The following is a 6,299-nucleotide window of genomic DNA, read 5'->3' on the forward strand; positions in this document are numbered from 1 at the left end:
CCCTGCTCGGCGGGGAGCCTGCTTCTCCCTCTGACCCTCCCCCCTCTCATGTGCTCTCTCTCTCTCATTCTCTCTGTCTCAAATAAATAAATAAAATCTTTAAAAAAAAAAAAAAAAAAAAAAGAACCATTTACACAGCTGTGTAATTCCTTGGTACCTGGCAATTTCTTCTGGTATTGCTGTAATGTGTAAGAAATGTTTAACATCTGCGGTTTTCTTAGTTCCCTCAGGAGCAGTCCCTGAGACAAGTACTGGAGTTAAGTACCTTGACAGGTGATTCCAGAGGCACCAGTGAGGGGAGAGAACATGAAATAGGGCCGGCTGGGAAGACAGCTAACAAAGGGTGCTTTCACAAACAGGTTACCACTGTGCCCTCAGGGACACTGGGCAAGCCGTGTGGCCTCAGGGTCCTGGGGGTATTTATTCAACTACTCCCTCCCCGCCCTTTACCAGTTGAGGCCTGTTCCTGGAGGTGTGAGCTCCCCAGCGCTGTGGTCTGTCCCATCTGTGAGCCAGGCAGACTCCTGTGGCCAAAGAACGCCCTCCGAGCGTTGCAGTTTCTTGAGGTAGGATGGCCTCCTGCGTACTGGAATGCTGCATGCCACGTAAACCAGCAACGTGTGCCGTGGTGGACAGACTCTGAAATGACCCCCAGAAGTGTCCCCCACCGCAGTATTTATACTCTCATGTAATTCTCTTCCCTGGAGTGTGGGCTGGACCTAATGACTTGAGTCTAAGGAACAGAATGCGGCAAAAGTGATAGATTGTTACTTCCAGCATTAGATCACAACAACAACAACCAAGAGTGTCTTGTTCTCTCTCCCTCTCCTGGGGAAAGCCGGCAGCCTTGTTGTGAGCTGCCCTATGGAAAGGTCCATGAGATACAGCAAGAGACTGAGGCTCTCAGACCAATAACCCACAAGGGACTGAAGCTTGCCAACAACCATGAGTGAGCTTGGAAATGGATCCAGTTTTGAGAAAACAGCAGCCCATCTTACAGCCTGATTGCAACCTACGAGGACCTCGGAGCCAAAGGCACCCAGTAAAGTCCTACCCAGATTCCTGACCTACAGAACCTGTGAGATAATAAATGTGTGTTGGTTCAAGCTGCTTAGTTTGGGGGGTAATTTGTTACACAGCACTATGTAATTAATACAGCTGTACTATAAAGAACAAAAGCTTTCTATAACTTTCTCATGGCAAAGTAAGAGTTTCCGAAGAGGTATTAACTTGTTTTTACTACCAGGGTGCACTGCCCGTAGCTTTCAAAAGACTTTCAAGAAGGAATTCAAACAGGTCAGCGGAGTACTTGCCCAGCTTTTTATACTTGTAAGATTTATTTATCTGGGCCTAACTTACCATCTAGAACAATGACTCATTTATTAGATACGGTAACTGAAGTTATAACCTGAACAGATATATTTGAACAAAAATGTGTTACAGCCAAACGAGAATCAATTAACTTTACACAATTGATTCCCGACTCTTACATTTATTATGTGTTGGCCAAAGCCATCGAGTGAAACCCTGCAACTCTTGAAATAGCTAAAGCTGGGAAAATAATCATTCGATGGCACAAAGTCTGGGTGTATACAATATTGAAAAACAGTTTGGGAAGTTATAAATTTGAGACCATCAGGATATGTCTCCTAACTTGGGACAGAGCCATCATATAACGCTTCATCTTCATCTCAAACTTGAACCTTCGACCTTGTCCTAAAAGGTAGTTAGTGAGACAAGTTATTTTATTATGGAATGTACCTGTTTTGATCACCCCCTCTTTACTCTGCTGGTGAAAGAATCCCCACCCTCGGGCTCTGGGGATGACCAAACACAAGACACCCAACACCAGACAGATGAAGTTGACAGCAGTTTCTTAGTCACATATACTCACAATCTGGGGGAGGAGGACACCACATGCCACACAGGGCCACATGGCGGTTGTACTTGGGAACGGAGTGAATAATCAGAGACTGTGAGAGGCAGGCTTTGTATTACCAAGAGACTAGGGTAACCCTTGGTTCCAGTGGGAGGGTGTAGTTGGTTTATTTCAGTAATTCTATGGGCCGGCAGGGAACTGAAACCCACCACTTGGGATACTCAGGAACTGTATTTGGCCCCTTTGATAACAAGCCCAGGAGACCTCTTCCACAGAGCAAAGTGGGGAAGGGGACTTACAGTTAGGTCATTTGAGACCCTCCTGATTTTATCAGATGTCAAGGGAGCACACGATGTTAATTTCAAGTCTCACACTGCAATACCCTTGGGACATTTCCCCACAAAGGACCCAGGAGTCTGTTCACAGTTCCTCTTGAGATGTCTTGAGTTGACTGTATAAGCTGTTAGATTTCAGCAAGGCATAGTAAAATTCACATGAAGATAGGCCAAATACCTACAAAAAGATACACTTTTTCCTTTTACAAATTCCCTGCTCAAATCCATTTTTGGTTTAGAAAACTTGCTTGCTTGATCTCTATGATTTTACAAAAAAAGTTCAAAGTCACAAAGTCATCCCTCAAGGTCACAGATGATATTAAAGACTGGGTTTGTTGAAGCCCAGGCCACAATTTCTGTCCTAAAGGGAACGAGAAAGAGGTGAGGATACCTCCTCTGCATTTTCCTGGTCATGTTTATAGTCATGGAAGCAGAGTTGCAGGCAACCCTCTGTGGTCTGCTTCCAACAGTGAGACAGTTTGGCCCATCCTGGTGCCCAAGACCAACTGGGAAAGTGAGACATTCAGAAGGAGCGATTCTGGGAAATCTCTGGATATTGCTGAGCACTGGAATTGACAGGCTATAAAAGTAGAGTAAATTCCTTTTAGCAAGTCTTAGTCCCTTCATAGTCCTCTCCCCTATGATAACACACTATCAGGCATAGTCTTGCTCAGAACGGATGGGTCCTTAACTGGGGCAAAACACACCTCGAATATGTAGCCAAGAACACAGAGACCCAGAAGGGTGAATGTTGCTTGAAGATCTGATAGCTAGTTAGTGACTTTTAAAAAGTTCTCTTCTTGGGGCACCTGGGTGACACAGTTGATTAAGCATCCAACTTTTGGTTTTGGCTCAGGTCATAATATCAGGGTCATGAGGTCGAGCCCTGCATTAGGCTCCCAGTTCAATGTGGAGTCTGCTTAAGACTTTCTCTCTCTTTCTCCCTCTGCCCCTCCCCACCCTCTGCACATGTGCATGTGCACTCTCACTCTCTCTCTCTCTCAGAAAGAAAGAAAGAAAGAAAGAAAGAAAGAAAGTCCTTTATCATTTTTTTTATTTTTTTAAATATTTATTTATTTATTTGTCAGAGTGAGAGAGAGAGAGAGAGAGAGAGAGAGTGGGAGAGCGCACAAGCAGGGGTAGCAGCCGAGGCAGAGGGAGAAGCAGGCTCCCTGCTGAGCAAGGAGCCTAATGTGATCCTTAACTTGATCAAGCCTAACTTGATCCCAGGACCCCTGGAACATGACCTGAGCCAAAGGCAGATGCTTAACCAACTGAACCACCCAGGCGTCCCAATAAATAAGTCTTTTAAAAAAATAAAAATAAAAAGTTCTATTCTCTAAGGACACTTGGAAGTGTGTTAGGAGGAACAAGGTATGAGTGTTGGAGTGAATTTAATCTGGGTTTGAATCCCAGCTTTCCTGTCCACCACAAGTGCCACACTGACCACATGATCTGATGTCTCTGAGCCTCAATCTCCTCTTCTCTATGAAAGGGTTGACTAAGTACATTGCCTGACACATAGAATGTGCATATATTCCCACATCAACTTATATATTTTTTCATTGGCAGAAAATTTAAAAAGTAAAATGCTTATGATCAGCACAACTGAGGCAGAATTTGATGCCTGGTATGATTCCTGAGCTCTTTTCACTGTGCACACAGTTGCTCACTTAAGGGCAACCATGCCACAAATACAGCCTCTTAGAAGTTTTTCATATCTACCACTTCACAGAGATGGCATCACTGGAGAAACATACTGAGAATGTGTCAGGACCTGGTAATTAACACTTTTTTCACAGGCAACACTGACACTCTTTTCTTGTCTCTTTGAGGAATACTCATAAGATGGTTAAGTGAATAATGTATTTTCATTGTAAATGTATCTAGAGCTAGAAAGCAAAATTAGACAATAGGTTGATGGATAGATAGACAAGTTGTAATAGATCTGAAATCATCAAGAATTCAATAGTCTTTTACACCCCCAATGGCACTACACCTTCTGCAGGGCCTCTTCATAGAATTGTAAAAATTCATTCAATGAATTGTTATTGCATGTCTACTATGCCGACCACATAGAGATACTGTTCTAGGTGCCAAGAATATAGCATTAAACAAAATGAGACAAAATACCCACCCCTCATTTAGCTTAAATTCCAGTGGACATGTAGAAAGGCCATAAAAAATGAGGAAGTAAATTCTGTTATCTAACAGATGATGGATGATAGATGCTATGGTGAAAACTGAACCAGGGAAAGAAGGTAAGAGTTTCTGAGGGTGAGGGTTGTAATTTGAAATATAGGGATCTGAGAAGGTTGCTTTAAGCTGTCATTTAAATGAAGACCTGAAAGAGTTGAGAGTTTGGCGTATTTCAGTCACAGCTAACAGTAAGTACAAAGATCCTGGGGTAGAATCAAAGCTGCAGTGTTGTATTCCGGTAAGAGCAAGCAGATCAATGCTGCTGAGGGAAGTGAGTGGAGGAGAATAATAGAAGAGTCCAGAGATGTAAGGCAGGTGCAGATTGTGACAGATTTACAGGCTAAGGAGAAAATAGTGACTCCTACTCCAAGTGAGATGAGAGAGTTGGGACACGAAAGTGGGGCATGGTCTGATGTATGTTTAAAGGATCACTCTATTTGCTGGGTTGAGAATAGATTAGGAAATGCAGGAGAGATGGAGAACCAGACAGGGGACGACTATAGAACCAAAATGAGAGATAATGTTGGCTTAGATCATGGTGGTAATAGTGGAACTACTAAGAAGTGTGAAAGTTAGTAAAGGGAAACTTTACTAAAATGGAGTTGGGAGGCCAGCAAAGGGAGTTCTCAAGCTTTACCACTCCCTGTCAATTGCAAATCAATGGGAAGAGATGGAGCTTGCTCTGGATACTACTTTAAGATTGATTGATTGATTGATTTGAGAGAGAGAGAGTGTATGTGCAAGTTGGGGGAGGGGCAGAGAGAGCAAGAATCCCCAAACCGACTCCCCACTGAGTGGGGCTCCATCCCCAGACCCTGAGATCACGACCTCAGCTGAAATTAAGAGCCAGCCACTTAACCAACTAAGCCACACAGGTGCCCATGGATACCACTTTAGCTAATACATTACTACCCCAGTAGAAGGTAGGAAGGCTTTCCTTTTCCCCCTGGCAACAACCCAGCCAATGAGAGGCAGTCACAACTCAGCCAATGAGAAGCCACTATACGTCCAACACCCAGTTTACTCCAATGGACATTTTATTTTTAAGAGCTTCCGGAAGTTTCCCGTTCCTCTATAAAAGAGCCGGTTTTCTCTTTTGTTCGGAACTTGATTATGGTTTTGCTGCAGCCGTTCTGTTCTGGATTGTAACTCTGATATTCCCTGGTAAACTCATCTTTTGCTAGTAAAATAACTGGCAGTTTTTATTTATTTACTTATTTATTTTTAAGTAGGCCCCTTGCCGAGCATGGAGCCAAAACAGGGCTCCAACTCAAGACCCTGAGATGAGACCTGAGCTGAGATCAAGAGCCTGTTGCTTAACCAACTGAGCCACCCAAGCACCCCTGGCAGTTTTATTCTTGAATTAAAAAAAAGCTTTTTAAGGTTTTATTTATATACTTGAGAGAGAGAGTGCACAAGTGGGGAGAGAGGGAGAAGGAGAAGCAGATGCCCCGCTGAGCAGGGAGCTCAACCAGGGGCTCGATCCCAGGACCCGGGGATGACGAACTGAGCAGAAGGCAGATGCTTAACCGACTGAGCCACACAGGCGCCCCATGGCAGTTTTGTTTTTGGTTTTGGTTTTTTGTTGCTGTTGTTGTTGTTGTTAAGGTTAACAGAAGCTATGTGATTCTGGAAATATTTTAAAGGTAAAACCAATGAGACATACTGAGATGGAGAAATAAAATGAAGAGTTGAGGGTGACATCAGAGTTTCTAGGTGGAGCCACTGGGAGGAAATCACATTTATAAGTGTGAGGATAGGAGATTTGCATGAAGTGTGGATGGGGTGTTAGGAGTTTGTGGAGGAATGTGCTAAGTTTGAAATGCCTACTAGCCAGTCAAGTGGAAGTTTCAAGGGGACAGTTACGTAGGAGTCCAGATTGAGCA

General features: G+C 43.7%; 1 long non-coding RNA gene across 1 annotated transcript; it reads left to right on the forward strand.

Annotated features, from left to right (window-relative positions):
- The first annotated feature begins 471 nt into the window (after positions 1-471).
- Positions 472-1,106, forward strand: LOC118518621 (uncharacterized). The gene is made up of 2 exons (XR_004908794.2): positions 472-566; positions 839-1,106. It is a non-coding gene; the product is annotated as an uncharacterized LOC118518621 (long non-coding RNA).
- Positions 1,107-6,299: the final 5,193 nt, after the last annotated feature.

The sequence above is a fragment of the Halichoerus grypus genome, chromosome 1 (genome assembly GCF_964656455.1).
Source record: "Halichoerus grypus chromosome 1, mHalGry1.hap1.1, whole genome shotgun sequence".
Taxonomy (NCBI): Eukaryota; Metazoa; Chordata; class Mammalia; order Carnivora; family Phocidae; genus Halichoerus; species Halichoerus grypus.